The 22,422-nt window shown below is 36.4% G+C and overlaps 1 pseudogene; it reads right to left on the bottom strand.

Annotated features, from left to right (window-relative positions):
* Window positions 1-2,367: 2,367 nt before the first annotated feature.
* Window positions 2,368-4,299, bottom strand: LOC105219037 (gustatory and odorant receptor 21a-like; annotated as a pseudogene).
* Between the last annotated feature and the right edge of the window lie 18,123 nt (window positions 4,300-22,422).

Raw genomic sequence — 22,422 nt, 5'->3', positions numbered from 1 at the left:
TTCGCTTGGAATAACCAATTGGCGCCAAACTACCAGAAGGAGGGATACGTGGCGCGCTGTTTTGGACTCGGCTATAACCGCGTAAGCGCTGTCTACGCCAGTCAAGAAGAAGACGGGGACATTTGCGTCAATATTTAATCTAATTCTTATTTGTCACTAACAGAACAAGCAATATTTATGCCAAAATAATAATTTGGCAGCACAAACCAATATGTTTATTTATGTATGGTTGTATGCGTAATGCTACAGCATTTGTATACTTCATAAGCTTATAACAGTTTCGTGTGTGACAAATTTCCACCGAATCCACCTAATAGCTACTCATAAGCCATTGAAGAGCTTCAATGGGATGAAGCAATTGAGCAGGGTAAAGTAGTTTAAGTAGAGCTGATCTATTGAAGTATCTGCTGAAAATAAAGGACACTTGTCTCGGCGGATAAGCGGAAGGATGTTATTGCGGCTTGTGTAAACCGAAAATTTTATTTCGAAATTTCTATGCAAAACAGTATATCCATAATTTGACAGAAATTAAAGCTTTTTCAAATCTGGTATCTGGTTCAAATAGGTACGAACTTAAATGTTATAGATTTATGAATTTAGACCGTAAATGCGGTACTTTGGTTTGGTGGTATGTTGTCGCAGGCCTTTATGTCCACATAATTAACTTTTTTTTCTTGTGCTGCATAATTTGGCAGCTCTTCTTTGGTTAGGAAAACATAAACTCGGACCATGTTTTGTTTGAGATAATTTTAGAATTATTCTTTAACTTGTGGGCAAATGTTGTTGTTGCTGGGATAGATAAAATCCGTGGCTATTTGATTCCTTAAGTTCCATATAGTCTTTTTGTTGCCTCTAAGTACTGATCTATGCTTTTCATCCAGTATAATTTTTTCATTACGTGATGAAATCTTCTCGAAAATTGCTTGCTGGGTACTTCATATTTACGCAGGTGGTATCTGGTCATGACATCAGAACGGTAATCGACTGCCAGACATGTCGACGTGGTGACAGCTAAATGTATGATGTGTTGACAAGCAAAAAATTGCCGCAAAAATCCAAATACCTGGAGAATATAAAAGAAATATATATCAATAACAATAACAGATAAAAACTTCGACAACAACGCAGAAAAATAAATATTGGCACTCAAACACTCGTATGGAGACACAGTTAAAGCTGTTGGTACATGTGTCATTGATGGTGTCAGACGTCGACGAGACTAGCTCTGGCAGGTGCGTGCCACCTCGAAGTGTTGTCAATCTTCTGAGTTTACTTGCTCTTTTTGCGCTTGGTTAATGATTGTATGTCATTTTTGCTACCATTTTTTTAACATATTGTAGTTGTTCTTTGCCATCTGGCAAATTGTCTGATGTTATAACACATTTTTAAAATAAAATAAAGGAAGGGCGGTTTATACATACACGTGCATATGTGAGTAATTTGGAGGTGGGAAATGCCGAAAATTATCGATATCCAGCAACATTTTACTTTACAAGATTTTTTATGTATTTAAGTGTTATTATAAAGTGTTCTGGGGTTTGGGGTATGGTTAGCTGTCACACCCACTTACATCCAAATATCCCCCTCCCTGTTGTGATCTTCTGTACGCAATTTCAGTTTCATAGAATATATTGTGGCTTAGTTAAACCCTTTATCGATTTTCAAACAACAATCGTTAGGTGGACAAAACTATTATACTCTGTGCAGCATAATTAAGTTAAGTTAATTAAATTACAAATAATAATCAAAATTACTTCGATGTATACTATAAATGTCTAAATAAAGTGTATGCAGAAATTTATACCACTGTTCCTCCTCAAGTGGGGACGTGCAACAAATTTAAATGCCTTTAATTTGACTTGGTTGACAAATGAACCGAATTGTACAAACACAACCTTCTTTGAAATGTTAACGACCACTTTGCAAACGATTTCAAATCAATTTTCAAACGATTAAACGTCATTGAACTACAACAGAAGTTTAAATGCAAACATTTATGTATGTATGTTCATTGGAGTACGAGTAAACATATTGCAACACAATGCCACAGACTATTCAATAAAATCAAACCAAGTGCATTGATACGAGGATGTGTTACGGCATTTGTCAATGGCAAATACGAGTATAAAGAAGCAATTGAACTCAAATTACGGAGAATTCCAGTAGGTAGTATAATATGTATATGTGCCTAGTACTCGCGTACAGTGGAGGAGTTTCTCTGTCTGTGAAATGTAAGTTTTGTTCTTAGATTGCCGTAACGATTGCCTAAATATTATCCTTTTTTATTGATTATTAATGGGCCCGATAGTAAAAAAAAATCAATGGACGAATAAAGCTAAATGAACCACAAATTATCCGAGAGCAAAGGCAAAGGTCGAAATATATATTATTATATATCACTAAAAACAATAATTTTACACTAAAAAGCTTTACAAATCATTCATTCCTCCATTGGCGACTCCATTCTGCTCTGTTTCAGAGAGTAATTCCGCTGTTCGGTAATTTTGAATTGCAACAACACCACCAAGTAAGTAGTCATGAATGAAATATTCTGAAAAAATTTCATCAATTAAGTTTGTCTTAAAAAATATATACTCAATGTACTGACGTGATTAGTTCTCTGTTAATATTAGCATAACCGTCCAAATTCATTATCGGCGGATTCTTTGTTATAGCCATTAGAAACATTTCCACCTCTTTTTGAGTAGCGCTATCCACAGCCGTTAGATCCACATTCAAGAGCTTCGTTTGAAAATCCAAACCGACACTCTGTGTGGCATAATGCGCCTCATTGCAAATGATATAGGGCAGGCTCATGCAATAGAAAACGATAACGAAGAGACCAACTTCCTTCTACGTAGCACCATGATTCATAATCTCACTCAGTAAACCATAAGTTGCAATGATGGTTGTGAAGAAAACTACCAGACAGTACATGCCATACATATTGGAGTAGGCGCGACCTGGAAAAGAGAGTGGAGATGGAAAAAATGAGAAATCAAAGAGTAAGGGAGAGCTTAAATCAACGAAAATGGCTGGTTTCCGGTGCAGAAATCGTGAAGAGCTCAAAAGCTCGGTGAGGAGAAAACTTAATGTTAAACCAATTGATCAAAACTGATGGGTTGCCCTATTGGGATGCATCCGTTCCTTATTTCGGTGTTTCGGATATGTATTGAAATCTTGATTTGATGTTTATGAATAAGATCTTTCACAGGGGTAGACCACGTATTTGCTGATATTGTGAATATCACTTCGTCTACTTTACCTAGTTGCTGCATCATGTGACTTAAATCTACCCAAAGATGATGATATTCGGTGAGCTTCTTCGCTGGTTTATCACCCATCATTGTTAATTCCAGCGAGGCGGATAGAGCGCGAATAGCGGTACCAAAAGCTGTGCAGTTAATATACCTATAGAACATACCTATGAACATGCAATGACTAATCTCAAGGAGAAGACAAGCTCAACTTACCACAAGCTGCAGAAACCGTTTAGCATAGCAATAATCGGATAGTAGGCGAATGTGTACCACAACTTGAAATCGGGCTGCAAATAGTACTGCGATAAATTGATCGCAATACTCACACCCCACGAGAAAAAACACAAACTCCAGGTGAGCGGATATAGATTGGGGAATACAATCGGTGAGTCACTTTTCAGAACTTAAATTGATAATTCGTCCACATATTCTTGAAGATCGCTACCTGCGGTCCATGTCGCCAACTTGCAACCGGCAAGAGGAAATTCGTAAACAGTAAACTTATGAAGATAACATTATAGATTGCCTCGTCAAACCGCCGATCGGAATCGTTAAGAAATGTATTCACGCTCTCACGCAACACCAATATCACTATCGTTGTTTGTATCGAGAAAACACATATGGCCCAAAAGACCTGTTTTGATGTCCAAGAGTAGCCGGTGCGTGGCATACCCGGCTTCTGCGGATTGCGATGTATCGGCATAACACCCATTATTTGGAACAGCACCAGCAAACTTTTGGTGGTATGATAGAAGGAATCGTGTTTATCCAGCAGCACGAGATCGTCGATATCCTCGAATTTCCGCACAAATAAATCCGTGCTGATCGTATTGTTCTCAGCTAGTATTTCTAGTTTTTCGCGGTAGAGCAGCTCATCTTCGAGGAATTCACGTTGATTTGGATTCAGCACTGGTGTGATCTTCATCGGTGGCGACCCTTTGCGAGTCGCTATCGCCCAGTAAGCCATGCTTAGGTGTATAAGCGAAGTAGAAGCAAAAAGCACCAAGTAAGAGTTTTAAATTTTTTGCGACGCGAGCGCTTTCCACTAATATTCAAAAATTACTGCGAAGCTTGTATATTTCTTATACTGCACTTTATACCCCATACGAACAACATATATTTTCTTATTACCTTAAGTTACTTAATTATTTACACATAGCAAATACAAGTATTGCATAAGTTTACTTTTCGTTTACTTAGTTGAGTGACAAAGGTCGATAGTTTTGCTTAAGTTTAGTTTTCCAAGTCAACACTTTGCAGAATGAAATACTGGTGGTACTAAATTAATGTTAGCCTCATCCTATCTACCATCTTAGTTTATAATCGTTATTCGATAAAAATTTTAAATAACATCTGTAGAAAGTAAAAAAAAGAAATAATGTTATAATTTTTGCCACAAGAGCTACAACTTACCGATTAAAGTTCTGTTCTAAATTGTCTTAAGATTCCTACACACTTTCCACTCTCTGTTATGGTTTCAAAAACTAAGCCAATCTCGCTTTATATGTAGACATGCATATAGATTGTGGCTTCGTCATTCAGACCAAAAGATATACTTCTCAAATATAATATTTGCTTTATGATATATTTATTTCTAGACGAATTCTGAAACCTCAGAGGACTACATTTTAAAGTATATCAATTTCCAAAAATGTTTACCCAGATGTGTTCATATGTATTCGATCTAGTCTAGTTTTCTATATTTCATATACATTTTCAGCATTAAAAGCTAAAGAATCTGAAGAGAATGTCATCAAATATAATATTTCAGTTGGTTAGACAAACATATCAGTTAAAACCAACGATAGCATGCTTGGAAATACCGCCAACTTTAAATAAAATCACCAGTGTTGTGGAATGCTGCCGCTCTTGAAGTATAGGTAGTCATATTTAACATTACGAGGACAGTAATATAAATGTTTGAATTTCACAAAGCCTATTATGCTACCTAGTCCATTATGTCTTTCTTAGTATCCTTAGCAAGAAACTATAGTTGAAGCCAAGAAATAACAATGTTAACCCCGAAGCATTTATTACCGAACATGGTATGGTTTTCCTGAACTCTGTTGTTGTTGAATGAGGATATTTCAAGTGGACTGAGGCAAAAAAGTATATCTTAAGGCTATGTCTTTTTGAAATCCCATGTGGAGATATTTAGTCGCCAGCAACTTTAAAAGTAGTTGTGAGTCTCGGTCAATGAGTATAACATTTGGGCAGGCTTATCTGATTTTACAAACATATTGTATTTCAAGTACTTTAAAGGTTTTTTGTCGGACTTATTCCCGATTGTTGGTTATGTTTTATGTCAATCATAAAATTAATAGTTCTCAAAGTTTAAAGTCGACGAGGCTTAGATGAGAATTATTTATATGTCACACGCTTACGGGACTACAGGGGCCGCCTTCTAATGTGTGCCATTGTCTCTTTCATGCGCTAGACATTGTTTGTTTGCATTTCTAATGTGGCATGCACCACAATAGCGCACGTTACTTCTGAGTGTATATTGCAGCGCCCTGACGCACATGGGACATATCGCACTCATGCATGACAGGTGACATTATTAATTAGAAATATCTACGCCTGTTGCTTGGTCTACATGGGAGAGGAAGAAAATTAAAAGGAACGAAAGGAGGTAGGAACATAGATTGCTTACACGTGCAGAACTAAAGCCGAGTACTTGCAACGGTTGATATGTAACAATAACGGCGCAGAAACGTGAGCTTGGTATTTGATATCTTCTTGCAGTGTGTGTGAGGTTGCGTCTAATCTCTGACATTTGAAATACTGTGTGGTATATACAGAGTCTGTTGCAAGTACACAAAAGACAATTGGAAGTGTTAGAAGGCTGAGCTGAGTAAAAAGCCAGCAATTTAATATCGGTTGAGAATTTGTGTTAGATCCTCAGTGCATTAGTCCAATGAAATTAATTTAAATAATGCATTTAGATAGCATGCATTAAAAACATGCTTGGTTAAGATAATTAAATAATAATATTATATGTGAAATAGTTTTTACACATGGATTTTGCAAGCTCTAAAAAGTGGTCTCTTGGAAAGATTCGAGTTTCTCTGACCTGTGATGTTTTTTCGTTCACGAAACTCGACGAGCTACTCATATACTCGTATGTTGATTGGGGTTATGTCCAGAAATTTGAAGGAGGTATGGATTATGCTGGCCAAGGACTATAAAATGTGTATTAAAAACGTATCAATCGTTGCCATTGTCCGACACGGTATCTGTCGGGTTTACCCTCTGTACTTCCTGCTTTTCGTTCAATTTAAAAATGGTAAAAATCAGTCTCACACCTTTGAAATCCAATTCTCTTAATTTCTCTGACAATCATGGTTCCGGACGGTAGAAGCGTGTATCCGATTAACCGTATAATAGCTTTAAAAGGACCTTATAACCTAGAAACTATTACATAACATACATTGGCGTTGAAAAAAAGGATTTTCTCAGGTGTCCAACATAGACCTCCTCTGGGTCTTCCGAAAATTCGGTGGCCCAACGAAGCGCTTGTCAACACCAGCGGCAACAACAAAGCCTTCTAACCAACTGGTATGTAACTTGGGCTTCACTGCTACAGCGAAATAACTTCCAGATATTTGCACGCTTGCAACCAATTGCCTGAGGCAAATGGAAGCTTTGTAAAGAATCGAGGAAGATGAGGCCAGTTGTAGCGCATCAATAGCGCCGTCCACCATACCTAGTATTGTTGACTTCAGCGATGACTTACGCAAAACTGTGGAATCTGCGCGAAGAAAACTCGAAAAGCCAAAGGCAATAACAAAAACAAAGGCAAAGTAACGCCGAAAATTCAGTGCCATAACCAGCTGGCGGCCACTGACGTGTGAAGTGTGAGGGAGTTTTTGAAACCACTCCACCGATCGAGCAGCGAAACAGTAGTCGTTGAAGGCGTAATTTTTGAAGGCAGCGTTACAACCAAGGGAATGCGTGGAGACAGTGGCAAGCGTGGAAGAAATAAGACGTCAAAAAAGATTCGCTTGCTGCTAAGAGTTTTTTGTTGTAAATATTTGTGACAACAATAAACAGCGCTTTACTCTTTTTTGTATTCTCGCTGTGCACTGTAATAACAATAATAACAACAACGTCAACTGCCGAAGGCGCCAATGCAATCACAACACAACAGCTGTTGATGCCGACGCCAATCCCTGGTAGATGCCACAACGCTGAGGCTTGGGCCGCGGCGTTGCGTGGTATGACACGAAAAGTGTTAACTGATTTTTCAGTTTTTTCGCAAAACAAAAACAAAATTGCTTGCTTAGTTATATGGCAAGCACTCACCCAACAAACATCAAGTGAAGATGCGCTCCCTCCACGGCCGCTGGTGACGTCACATTTGCGAAGTGAATGTACTGTGAATGGTGAATGGGTGAATGGTTGTTGTTGTCTTGCTTGTCTGTCTGTTGCGCTTGCGTAATCAACGTTGTCAACCACAGCATCTTCGGGTTGACCTGCAGCTCCCTATATACTATAGGCTGGTGTGAATGTGTTGTGTTCATTAGCAACTTCACCAGTTTGTATCTGTGTGTCGCGATAATGACTGCGATTGGTTGCCTGTGACTGTGCTAAATGTGGTTAGCGTGTTTGATTTCGTGGTTACATAATAAGGTAAAATGCTGCGTTTTGCACTGTCTGATTTATTGGCGAGTCAACTGTTAAGTGTTGACGATTTAAGAGAAAATAATGCGAAAATGTAGAAACAGAAAGATAGAGAACATTTTACAGAGTCATATTGATTGTGGCATATTTGTAGAAAACATGACCTAAAAGCTTCATATTATTTTGGATGGAAGTCGTTTTCCCTAAATTCGTTCGTTTCTTTTGTATAGGTTATTTTGCTGATATCGAGATCGAACTCTTGCAAAAATAACTTGCAGATAATTTGCTTAACCATGACTGTCTTGGGAATGGTCCGAGCTTTGTTCGGTTAAATTTATTACTATCTGCCTGAGAATATCGGCTATATATTGTTGGTTCCGTTGCAGCCGTTTCATAACACCATTTTTCACTTATTACTCTGATTCATTGAATGACAAAATTTAGCAATGGGACGGAATATTTATAGAAACCATTATCAATATCAATAAAAATCAAGCAAATCTTAATATCAAAAAAGAAAATAGTTCAATTCAGCTCTTTGAATTTCTAGCTGAGAAGATTTGCTTGTATTCATCCTAATAATATATTTTTCTCATTTAAATGCATTATTAATTAAATAAAAATTATACACACGCATAAACCCACAAAAAATTAAAATATAGAGTCTCAGAGGTGCGAGAGTGTAAAAAATATAAAACACATAGTGAATAAATGACGATGCATACACTGGTGAAAATTTGTGTCAAATTCTATTTGCGAAAATAATATTAAAAACTTTGACACATAGAATATTGTATGAAACCGTAGTAGCACAACGACCGCTTGAACACAGCACCACCAGAAGCGAGTGAAAAACAAGTTTATTCATGAACAACAAATTATAAAAAAAGGAAAATGAGTAAAATACTTCGCATAACAACGGTGGCTGCATGCAACCAGGACACCGATGTAATTTTTACTTACATTTTACACGAACACATGAACTTACATAGCCCTTATATGACGACGAATGAGTGAGTAATTTTACTACGCGAATCTTTTAAAAATAATAATAAAAAAATTGGGTGAAAATTTGCGCAAAAACATTTGAAAAACTAAACAACAACAGATATAAATGAAAGGCATACATTGGCTATAGTGAAATTCCTGCTGCAACATGTTGCAAGCGTGATACAAATAAAAGCAACAATTTTTATATTTATTTTATAAATATTTTAAAGCTGCCGAAACTGTCATTTGTTTACATATTTACTACCTTTTTGCCCATGCACATACATATATATTTTGCAAATAAAAATGCCAAACCAAATCCCACTATATCCCCATGTTATTATGTTTGAAGTTTCAAGGAAAGATTTAAAACAAATGAATATTGGATATTTATTCCGAATGAGACTTCATTAGCCCTACGAAGAACGTCATTTAAAAACAATCTTACTCTCTGTTCCAAACAAAATTTAACTAGGGTAAATCAATGGCGCCAATGGAGTCATTAACACACGTACGTACATACATATAAATCAATAGAACAAGTTCAAGTTTTGAGATCCTTTAAGTATACATTTAAATAGGTGGAATCAATTCTCACAATACATAACTTGTCTCTATACGTTAAAAAGGGACGAAACATCCAGCTTCATATGAGTATGTCAACATATTTGCTCTCGAGTTTCCCTCATTTCTTCCATTTCAATAAAACGATATCAATGAGAGTAGAACTGCTATGATAAAATGGAAAACACGTACGAAATGTTCAACACCAATCATGATGAATTAAGGGCAACAAGTGAATACCTAACAGTTGCAAGTTGTCTGCGCTTCAGCTGGCAGATTGTAGGGTAGCAAGCGGCCGCAGTTGAAGAGCACAAAACCAGTCGCGAGCATTGATTCAGTCCCACCAACCAAAGGAACGCCGCTTTTAAGCCATGCCGAAATAGTTAAAAACAACTTTTACTGGCTTTAAAGAGTCTGACTGGTCTGTGACTTGGTGTTTTTAATTAGGTTCAATTGAATGTAATGCGGCATGTAACTACTCTTTTTTCTCTGCTTCGTCTTCACTTTGTTGCCCGAACAGCTAAATTAGCGCTTGTTGCACTCGGTAATTACAAATATCGCCAGACGCCCAGATTGATGGACGACAACATCGCTTTGCTGTGTAGTCGACATACATACATATGTTTAATGGTATTCCAAAACGTTATATGAAGATTGAGGGTGACAGATAGAAGCTTCGGTGTTGTCGCGATGATGGCTAGATGGAGAATTGTCACACATGATTATTACGGTGCACTATCCATTAAGAGACTGGAGGTATCAACATCAAAACAATTTTACTATGATCAGGCACGATTATGAGCCAAGAACTAACACTTTCCGTTTATCTGGTAAATATAAAGTTTATCAGGTAAATACACAGTCGGTAGAATGCGACTGACATAACTTATAAATTTCCATTTAGAGACTTCTTTGTTGTTTTCCAAGGACCCGCCTTTAATTAGATAAATTCGATTTCATATTCACCAGTTGCATTACTGAGCCGCCAACTCAATTCGCCAGTAAGCTCATCCGCTACGACCTTGCAACGCACCCGTAAGTCACAACATTTAATGCTACCACATACTTTTCAAGCTCCACTTGACACGATTAACCTTTTGCCTTCAGCTTGATCACCTTTGCGCATATGTTTACATTTTGATCATACGCGCATGAGTAGCGTAGTCTTTTTGCATTACACTGCTTTGCACTCCCAGCGTATTGGTATCTTATAATTCATATGCATACCTGAGCAAATAAATTGTTATGTGCGTAATGCTATCAGGCGGAATCACCGCCGAGCTCATCAGTTGCGAATTGCATACCTTAGCTTTCGGCCATGTTCTGACTTCGACCCGGACCTACCTTCACTATTATCGCAGTGATCTTTTAATCGCCACGACTTTGGCGCGCATCTTTACTTCAAAACTGTTGTCGCTACAGCAACTTAGTTCAGCCGGTTTTCTTGTGAACTCTGATTTTGTGCAAGCTGACACCGGTTGGTGTGTAGAATGCGAAGTTGTAAAACTATTTTAAACGGAATAAGCGAAATGTACCATATTTAAAACAAGGCTTTAGACAGCTCAAATAAGCGCATTGCATTGCAAATAATCGAATGCAAACAGGTTCAATTTGGCGAAAGCTACAAATCTGCCAACCTGGATGCCGCACACCAAGTTTGAAGCTTACAGCAAAGGCATAAAAAATGCCAAAATGCAATAGTCAAAGTTTGTTTGTAATGTTGAAATCAACATGTCGTTATGGTTGCTGCAACAAAAACGCATTACTTCTCGTTTAGTTTGTGCAGTAGTTGTTGTGATAGCCACATTTTGAAGTTTACGATGTCACGCTGACTAGTAGCCGAACAGCATTGAACACGATTCATTTCAGTGCAATGTGGTCAAGCTCCTAATTGGATTGCTTGGTCTTGAAATAGTTTCTTAGTTGAATTTATAGTCCGACGTTGGCGACTGCAGCACGCTTAGCCGTTAAACGGTTATGGTTTTATTTTCCAACTCAATCAATTTGATGCGTTTTTTTTTCTCACCAACTCATTCATCCACTTCAGTGGCTAGCTACTTTTTAAGTTCTTCATCACGCAACACTTCCTTCGCCTGTTCCCTTTACGTGTTTTCTTCTTCTTCAGGCCTGAGTTTGGCCTGTTCACAACCGTCTCTAATGCGTTCATGAAAATTTCATACTCAAAGCACCATCATCAAGCGGAATTATTGACAGTGACAGGTTATATGTTATGTAGCCCTGTTGCTGTGATACTTTGGTGTTCCTGGCCTTAGTACTTTTAGCTTGAGTAAAGTTGCAGCTGCTCAGCGCATGGTAGATGACCTGCTTTTGACCTAATAAATGGTGTCTATTAGTACTAGGACCACAAATCCCGGGTAGTATTTCAAATCCCAATCAACGAAAGAGGCGATCCAGGGGTATTAGCTTATGGCTAAACTCTTATTGCTGGGTCTTAGTGGGATTCCGAAAAGAAGAGATACTTCTTCAACCATGAATCTTTAAGTTAATAAAATCTTTCACGAAACAAGTTTCTATACAAAGAAATAGTGTTTGATTAGTTGATCTACTTGCTCTTGGTAGAACACTGACTTAAGCGCTTATATCATTTGTCAATGATCTGAAATCCCGAAAGTCTAACATCGATGATTCGAGATTCCGAACGTTAGCACCAAACATTTTAGTAGTAACAAACAGGCACCCATTCTCCATCTATCCTCTTTGGTATTTAAATATATGTATCATAGTTTATTGCTTGACTTTGCTCCACTTTGACTGGTTATCTTTCATTATTAATATCTATGTTGTTGCTATTATAGTTGTTGTTATTGTAACTACCAGCTTAACAACTTTATTTGCAGCTCTTGCAGATGCTGCTGCTGCAATTTCTGACAGCCTTAATCCTGGTGCAACGAATCGGAAAATTATTAAGATGAGCGTGCAAAGGAAATAATAAGAAAACCACTTTTGTTCCTTTTTCATAACTAAAAGGCAATTTCCCACGGATTCAAAAATGTAAAGACACATTCTTTCGAGGGATAAAACAGGTATGAAAAGTGCATGAAAAAATTACCCAAATCTGTTAGGATTATATTATATGTGATTAATATTTGATTTGCGTTAGCCACTCACTCATCTGCAAATTAATTTGGTATTTATAGCAAGTGAATCGGTGTAATTGTGCATACAATTTTGCTATTCAACTTCATTGATCGCACTCCATCCTTGACGTGGACGAAAGCGGGTGTATTTTTTCTTTTTTCTATCTAATTAATTCTTCTAAATCTCTAACTAGACAAGCCTACAAATCTCAATGGATTCAAGTGAAATTGCTCTGATTTATATGGCTGTTTCTTGATTGTAAAAGGTTTGACGATTGCTGTGCCATTTTCTATGAGTGTTTGGTAAAAGCTGCGGTCTCTAAAGAGAATTGAACATCCAACTTCCTTTCCATTAATTTAATCTGTGTGTATTACGCTCCTGTATTTAGCTTATCTTGGTAGAAATTGAAGCACATACGAGTACATTAAAGAAAAGTGGATGATTGCAATAGAAATAAAGTCAATTCAATAAAAACGATATTATTTTCATTATGGTTACTTATATTCTCTTTCGGAGAGAAAATATATTTAAAAATTCGTCATACATCGGTCGCAACAATATTGAGTTATCGATATACTTACTACTACAAATATTTCTTCGAAATTTAATCTATTGATTAATTTAATTAATTTTACTTTAGCTATAAAAAATTCCTGTAGTCACTGTATCCAATACACTTCTGTGGTTGTCGCCATCGTTGCCTTAGTTCACCGAGCACCTACCAACAACAGCGTCACAACCATCTTAATATTAGTTAGCTTTATCTGCTTAAAGTTCAAACAATTAATAAAATACGCCCTGTCAGCTGCCACCCAGCTCGTTGGAAACCGCATGCAACAGCTGCGATATTGGCTGCCAGCAACAAAGCGATGTTGACCCGCAATTGCAGGCATTAAATTGGTGTTGCAAGTGGCATGAACAGTTTGCGCTGCGACATGTTCACTTGCATACATACAAAAACTTTATCTAATGTTTATGTATTATATGTAAATATATAATAATAAAACTTAATCGAGTACATACATAGTATGTATGTATGCGAGTAGCGTAAAGTATTGAAGAATAATTTATACTGAATTTGTAGTTTTTAGTAAAGTTTGTTTAACAGTTTTAAATTAGTTAATTTTATATAGCAAATGCTATTATATTAGCTTTACAACAGTTCGTGTTAGCATGTGACCATAAACGAACGCGTCTCTATGTAGACGAACGTGTTCATTTATACAACCCTGATTATGTTGCTGCCAACAACAAGTTACATAAAAAATGTAACGAAGCAATAAAAGTGAGTATAATATAAATAAAGAGTTTACATAGTTTTTAATTGCTAACAAATTTGCTAATTATGCTCACTTATATAACTTTGATAGACTCAAAACATTTATGTTATATAAAGTTAACTAATATAGTTTAAGAGAAAAAAACTTTTTTCAGACAAAACTGAACTGAGTTGAAGACATAAAATGTTTTTATAAAATTAACGCATTTCGGGGCTATTAGCTCACTAGTATACAGATAACTCCGAAACACACCGAACACATTCAAGCTTTATATAGCACAGTATCACACATTTGTTGATAGTTTTTACTTTTGGACTTGGCCTCTGTGAGTGTAATTTTCATTGAATTACCCAATATATCGTTTCCAAAGATAAACTTTTTCTTAATATTTTTTATTTAGCAGCTTATTTAAAAAGTATTTCTAAACAGTATTGCAAACAGCAACCATTCTAATTAATCATGACACAAGTGGGCAATATTGATTTTTGGCCAATTTTCAAAATGCATTGCAGTGCGTATAAAAGGCGGACAGTGGCAATTGCTAAGACCATGCATAAACAATTTCACACAGTTTGGCCAACTAAATTGAAAATTGCTTCAATAATTCAAAGCTACTGGCAAGGAATAAGAGCCAAAGAAAGCAAATACTAAATTGCTAAAAATAAACACCTGAAAAGCTCGAAAACCAAAAACATTAGCAAAGCAAAACAAATGTGTGTATATATAAATAGTAGGCAGTACGAATATTTAACCGAAAGATTTACGCATCTGTTCTTGGAATTGAACATTAATTCAGCTTTTCACATCAACTTTGACTCAAAAGTATCGTGCTGTCGCTGTCGGAAAATCTTCGGAAAGACTCAAATGTCGAACCTTCTTTTAAGATATCCAAAACTGCTCAAAGGTTAATTGCTTGAAATTCTGCAATCAGGCTGGAATATAAATGTTATTCTTTATTTACCTATTTTGATATGAAAAAAGGAGTTTCCTCCAAAAAAATTTAAAAACTGATAATAAAAAAAAAATCGAAAATCACTAGAAACTTCTTCTTCTTTACTTAAGTCTAAGAATGACCGATACATCAGCTCGACTTTAATCTACATACGCTTTTCTCGCTTCGGTTTGCTGTTTCTCGTTAACGGAAACTTTCTAAATGCTTCCGGAAGTGCGATTATTGGACGAATAATAGAGAAATAAACAACATTTGTGACTGCAATGAACAACGAGTAACTGCCAACTTTTGGCAATGCTATCCATGAATAAGCATTAAGCAGAACAAGAGCATGTGGTGGGCTCCCGAATGCCAAAACGGGCTGGAGTGAAGTAAAATAAGAAGTTCCATCATCAACCGAACATTTATACTCGCAATTTATTGAAGAAATTTAACCAATGCATATATGCGGAATAAACCTCACCGTATTTTTGAAAAACCTACAATGAGGTATATGGAAATGTTATGACCCGATTTTAATAATTTTTGGAACAGAGATACACTATTAGAAGAAAACAATTTCCTCTGAAATAAATTGATATATCTGAGAGATTTACCCATATTTTCGGTTAAAATTTATCCTTAGGCGCTGAGTTCAACATGTTCGATATCTGGGGCCATGAAAAGTTATGGTCCGTTTTCGACAATTTTTTCACAAGTGAAGCCAGAGATGATATGCACTAATTGTGTAAAGTTTTATTCCGTTATCTTCATTGGTTCCTTATGTTTACATTATTAAGTGAAGGAATAAGATGGATTTCAAAACTGAGTTATAAGGAAAGTAGTAGTGGTTGTGAACTGATTTCGCCCATTTTTTGTCCGTGTTATCAGGGTGTCAAGAAAATATTATATACCGAATTTCATTCGAATCGGTCGAGTAGTTCTTGAGATATGGTTTTTGACCCATAAGTGGGCGATGCCACGCCCATTTTCCATTTTGTAAAAAATCTGAGTACAGCTCCCTTCTGCTATTTCTTCTGCAAAATTTAGTGTTTCTGACGTTTTTCGTTATTGGGTTAACCCACTTTTAGTAATTTTCAACCTAACCTTTGTATGGGAAGTGGGCGTGGTTATTATCCGATTTCAACTATTTTCATGGTGTGTGGTGGGGTACGTAAGATAATTGACTGCAGACAGTTTGGTTTATATAGCTTTATTAGTTTGCGAGTTAAATACAAATAACCGATTTGTGGGCGGGGCCACTCCCACTTCCCCAAAAAAATTACATCCAAATATGCCGCTTCCTAGTGCGATCCTTTATTCCAAATTTTACTTTTATATCTTCATTTATGGCTTAGTTATGACACTTTATGTGTTTTTGGTTTTCGCCTCTATATCTCTATTTGTGCAAAGTTCTGCACCGATATCTTCACTAGTGCTTACTTTATATATTGTAAAGTAAACGATTCAGCTCGTCTTCAAAGTTCTGGTATATAGGAAGTAGGCGTGGTTGTGAAGCGATTTGGCCCATTTTTACAACATATTATTGGGAGGTAAGGAAACTATTACAAACCAAGTTTCATTGAAATCGGTCGAGTAGTTCCTGAGATATGGTTTTTGACCCATAAGTGGGCGACGCCACGCCCATTTTCCATTTTGTAAAAAAATGAGTGCAGCTTTCATCTGCCATTTCTTATGTGAAATTTAGTGTTTCTGACGTTTTTCGTTAGTGAGTTCACCCACTTTTAGTAATTTTCAACCTAACTTTTGTTTGGGAGGTGGGCGAGGTTATGATCCGATTTCTTTCATTATTGGACTGTATTAGGAAGTGGCTAAAAAAACGACTGCAGAAAGTTTGGTTTATATAGCTCTATTAGTTTGCGAGATATGTACAAAAAATTTGGTAGGGGGCGGGGCCACGAACACTTCCCCAAAAAAATTACATCCAAATATGCCCCTTCATAGTGCGACCCTTCATACCAAATTTTATTTCCATAGCTTTATTTATGGCTTAGTTATGGCACTTTATGTGTTTTCGGTTTTCGCCATTTTGTGGGCGTGGCAGTGGTCCGATTTTGCTCATTTTCGAAAGCAACCTTCCTATGGTGCCAAGAAATAAGTGTGCCAATTTTCATGAAGATATCTCAATTTTTACTGAAGTTACAGCTTGCACAGACGGACGGACGGACGGACGGACAGACAGACATTCGGATTTGAACTCCACTCTTCACCCTGATCACTTTGGTATATATAACCCTATATCTAACTCGTTTAGTTTTGGGTGTTACAAACAACCGTTATGTGAACAAAACTATAATACTCTTTTTAGCAACATTTGTTGCGAGAGTATAATAATAGTTGTCGCATTAAAGTAGCTCAGCTGTAGGCAGTAGCTGCTTGAAGGAATCACACAGTGTTGCAGTAAGTTTGTGTTGGGTAAAGCATATTAAATAGGAAAGTTTGCAAATTAAAAGAGTGGAATGAAAAGCAAGGCAAAATCAGGAACTAAGTGGAAAATTAAAAGAGAGGGGTAATAATTTAATATAAATATAAACCTGCAGTTCTTTTTAACTCAAAATTCTCGTAATACTGTTTTCAGCATATGCATCATCAATTCGTCCAGACAAGGGCTAAGAACTTAGAACACTCCTCAAAACTATTTGTGAGATACCGATACAATATCCGTCCATAACCTAGGGAATATATCGATAATGAACTGAGAGGTGCCGAATGAATCTGAGTTCTCCTGGAACCGTAATCTTCTGCTTAAGTGCTGATTTATTCCATAATGAAGTACAGTTTATTCCATAATGAAGTATACGTAACTTTTAAAAATTCATTAAAGTCAAGGGAATAATGCTATAACTTTTTTTAATTTCATTTAAATGTTGACCGCGGCTGCGTCTTAGGTGGTCCATTCGGAAAGTCCAATTTTGGGCAACTTTTTCGAGCATTTCGGCCGGAATAGCCCGAATTTCTTCGGAAATGTTGTCTTCCAAAGCTGGAATAGTTGCTGGCTTATTTCTGTAGACTTTAGACTTGACGTAGCCCCACAAAAAATAGTCTAAAGGCGTTAAATCGCATGATCTTGGTGGCCAACTTACGGGTCCATTTCTTGAGATGAATTGTTCTCCGAAGTTTTCCCTCAAAATGGCCATAGAATCGCGAGCTGTGTGGCATGTAGCGCCATCTTGTTGAAACCACATGTCAACCAAGTTCAGTTCTTCCATTTTTGGCAACAAAAAGTTTGTTAGCATCGAACGATAGCGATCGCCATTCACCGTAACGTTGCGTCCAACAGCATCTTTGAAAAAATACGGTCCAATGATTCCACCAGCGTACAAACCACACCAAACAGTGCATTTTTCGGGATGCATGGGCAGTTCTTGAACGGCTTCTGGTTGCTCTTCACCCCAAATGCGGCAATTTTGCTTATTTACGTAGCCATTCAACCAGAAATGAGCCTCATCGCTGAACAAAATTTGTCGATACAAAACATTTCGAACCGAACACTGATTTTGGTAATAAAATTCAATGATTTGCAAGCGTTGCTCGTTAGTAAGTCTATTCATGATGAAATGTCAAAGCATACTGAGCATCTTTCTCTTTGACACCATGTCTGAAATCCCACGTGATCTGTCAAATACTAATGCATGAAAATCCTAACCTCAAAAAAATCACCCGTTAGAAATGAGTCAATATGATAACTAAATTTGATTGTTTTGCTGAGATCAACAATTTTAAAAAATTACTACAGACAGAAGTTTCAACACTTTAATATATGCTTATTGAAATGCAACAACAAATGTTAAAATATATTTCACCGAAACACAAATAAATAATTCTGAATTCTAACAATTTAAAAAAATTAAATACAAAGTATTAATTTAAGATATTTTTGTAGACAATGTTATAAGTTTTCCTGTCGCGTGCAAATTTGTGTAAATTCCTGGCATTGGATACACGTGAACAGGCTACATAAAGATGACCATGAGAGAAGCATGGGTTTTCTAAATGCACTCCTGCTACCTGTAATGTTTGTCCTTGTGCCTTGTTTATAGTAACAGCAAAGCTAAGCTTGACGGGAAACTGAATTCTTTTAAATTGGAATGGAAGGTCAGTGGGAATAATTGGTATCCGAGGTATTATAACACTATTTCCCTTACCGACACCTGTTAAAATAGTAGCCAAGTATGTTTTGTCCCAATTTTGTTATCCGAAGCTTTGTTCCATTACATAGCCGAGGAGCATCTAGATTTCGCATAAGCATTACTGGTACATTTAGTTTCAATTGAAGTTTATGTGACGGGGTGTACCGATAGTTCAAGTGAATTTAAAAACTCCACAGGATATGAAGTACTTAGTTCCGTATCCATAATTGTATCCATTGACAAATATTCCTTCATTTCTCCCTGAACCTCGTTTGGTGCTAATATTGCTCTTGCACACAACCACTGATCACTACATAAATTTTGTTGTTATTCCGGAAAAACATTAGCAATGAGATCCACATCACTTTCTACTAAATTACAAAATTCTCTTGACAGTGATATGTAGCCTTCAGCGTCAACGTCTAAACAACCATCATCAATTTTCAACAACATTTCTGCGTAAAGTCCTGAATCCACGTCATTATGAAGATGCACCCTCATATTCGTTTTCAGGCGGAGTTTTTAACTGTCGACCATAAGCTTGACGATTTAATGCACGCTTGAATTTCATCTGCTGGTGTCCCCCTCTGAATCACTGGGAGGGTTTGACGGAAATCACCAGCCAATAAAACTACCATGCCTCCCATTATATCTGTACTATCTCGCAAGTCCTGGAGGGTCCGGTTTAAAGCTTCTATAGCCTTCTTGTGATACATTGTACTTTCATCCCACACTAAAAGATTGAATTCTACCTCGTGAACTATTTTTACTAAAATTACAGATGGGCGAATCTTCCTGTGCCAAATTCAATGGTAATTTTAAAACGGAATGTGCCGTACGCCGCCGTTTAATAGCGTCGCGGCAATACCTGACGAAGCTACGGCAACTGCTATTTTTTGGTCTTTTCTGACGGACATTGATAATAAGTTAAGTAAAAACGTTTTTCCAGTTCCTCCTGGTGCATCGAGAAAGAAGAGTCCACCACTACCGGAGTCTATTTTACGTAAAACTTGATGGAAAACATGATATTGCTCTGGAAGTAATTGAGGCACTAATTCTGTCACTTGATGTTGCAGTGCTATGAAATCATAATCTAGCTCTCGTGCAATTCCATTATCAAAATCATCCATATTGTCTCGTCGAGGGCTCGACATTCAAAAATCATCTAATTTTTTTTTTTTAATATAAAGTACCCTATGTTGCTTCTAGTACCTTCAAGAGTATACGTACAATGTTTCATGATGATCGGTTCAGTAGTTTTTGCGTGAAAGCGTAACAAACAAACTTACATTCGCATTTATAATATTAGTAGGGATTAGCATCGACTGTGAAACCCAAATGACTACTCAGTCAATAACAATGCTTAGCTAAGATTTTATTTGGGCACAACTTAAGTACGAACTGTGAAACCGGGCATAAATGTTCATAATAAAAAGCTTTGAATTTGTCTCAACAAATTTTCAATGCTAGAAAAAAATATAAAAATTTTAATAATATTTTAGTACAGCCATTAAAAACCGCTTGTATATTAAATTTTTAGTTTATTATTTCTATAATGTTTGTTTAGGAAATCTGCAGCAATCCAATATCGCACAGTTTGCACAATCAGTGAACTACGAATACACAGGACACGAAATAAATTGCATTACTCTGCAGTGTGAAATGCCAAATTGAATTTGTGATTGCCTGCCGGGGTTGGTTAATTTAAATACGTAAAGTAACCTCAAAATAAAAACGAAATGGAAAAGCAACCAAGAATTTATGCAGCACAAACGGTTGACGCTAATATCGCTAAAACAAAATACATGTACTATCATTACAAAAACTTAATCACAGTCAAAATATTATAAATATTTCCTCCACACTTTGCCAAAAATTAAATATTCTTCTTCTTGACTGGCGTAGAAACCGCTTATGCGGTTATAGCCGAGTCCACAACAGCGCGCCACGCATCTCTCTTATTGGCAGTTTGGTGCCAATTGGTAATACCAAGTGAAGACAGGTCCTTCTCCACCTGCACCATAAAGTAGGACTTTAAATCATAAAAGAAAAATAAATAAAAAATGCCAAAAAACCTTTTTATGTTCCAATTGTTGTTTGCGTCAGCTGAGAAAGGGAAATATGCAATATTTTATAAAAACAAAAACATTAGGAACATAATTTGACAACTTCTCACTTATACCCCGTGCATTCACATTCTTATTTTCTAAATATTTTAATTTATTTCTCGCCTAAAATTTATTTCACGCATGATTGTCTGAAATTTATCGGGTTGACTGCACCACAGTATGCGTTAAAAAAGATTAATCAAAAATTTACATATTTCGCATTGATTGAAAATGTAAAGTTCACGAAAGTGGAAAATTGAATTGCATGCCAATGGAAAAACAACGAGTGAGGAGCAGATTTATGATCTTCTTAAATGTATATGAGAAAATTTTGTATTCGATGCTTATGTCATGCAGTTTATTGAAAATAAATATTCACGGCATAATTGGTTAAAATATGAAGAATTTGAATAAAAATAGCTAAGATGGAAATAAATTCAAATTACAACATATTTATATTAAGAGAAGTGGAGGAGGAAAATAAAAGTTCTAGTATAATTATGTAGTTGGACCCAGATTTGTATAGTCTATAATTTTGAAACTTGTAAAATTCTTATGAATGTCTTTAGGATATTATACAAATTACCAATTGATTTTAAAAATGTCGGGTTCGTGTATAGATACCGACGTTATATCAGGCGATAAATATTTCCATGAATCCAGATGATTGTATTTGAACTTCAAGTTTCCATAAATCACTAAATATTCATATGTTTAACAATCGAAGAAGCTTGAAATTATGTTTTTTAACTCTTAGTATCAACAAGTTTCGTTATGTGGTACTTTGTGATGAGAATTATCGCTCCTACATTTCTTACTTTCCCTCTATTCATCGATGTTTCTCGAGAAAACCGTTACTTATGACCAGCTGTGAAATAGTACATTCTATTTGTAATAATAAAGTTCGCTTGGCCCTCTTCGGTTATATTATATTTGCAATGCATTATTAATGGTTTCTTAAATAGTTTTTCATACTTTCAACTTTCTCACTTTGAGCTCTTACCCGACCACGTTTCGCCAGTTGCATGTCAATTTGTATTCTATATTGGCAAATGTAATTTTTCAGTTTTAAAATATCTATCGCCTTCCCTTCAGCTGTCGCGGCACTCACCTCTTTGGCTATTTTAGAAGCAAAGCACTTATTATTGGTAGTTGTTGCTGTTACTTGCCATGATGTTACAAATCGTACATATCAGAATGTTAACTGTCAATTTGTTGGCAATATGTGGCTGCAAGGTTGTTGTCATTTATCGCAACATTGTAGTACTTTGAGCACACACAACATTACTCATACACACCAAAGTTTATTTGTTAGTTTTTCTTTGTTTTGCTTTTATTTGTTGCATCAATTCCTGCACATACAGTAAAAACGTGAGACAACATTTTCCTCAGGGAGCCGTAGCACATAGGAGCATT

This window comes from Zeugodacus cucurbitae, chromosome 6 (genome assembly GCF_028554725.1).
Source record: "Zeugodacus cucurbitae isolate PBARC_wt_2022May chromosome 6, idZeuCucr1.2, whole genome shotgun sequence".
Classification (NCBI taxonomy): Eukaryota; Metazoa; Arthropoda; class Insecta; order Diptera; family Tephritidae; genus Zeugodacus; species Zeugodacus cucurbitae.
The sequence above is the reverse complement of the archived record's forward strand: the minus strand, read 5'-3'. Positions and strand labels throughout refer to the sequence as shown.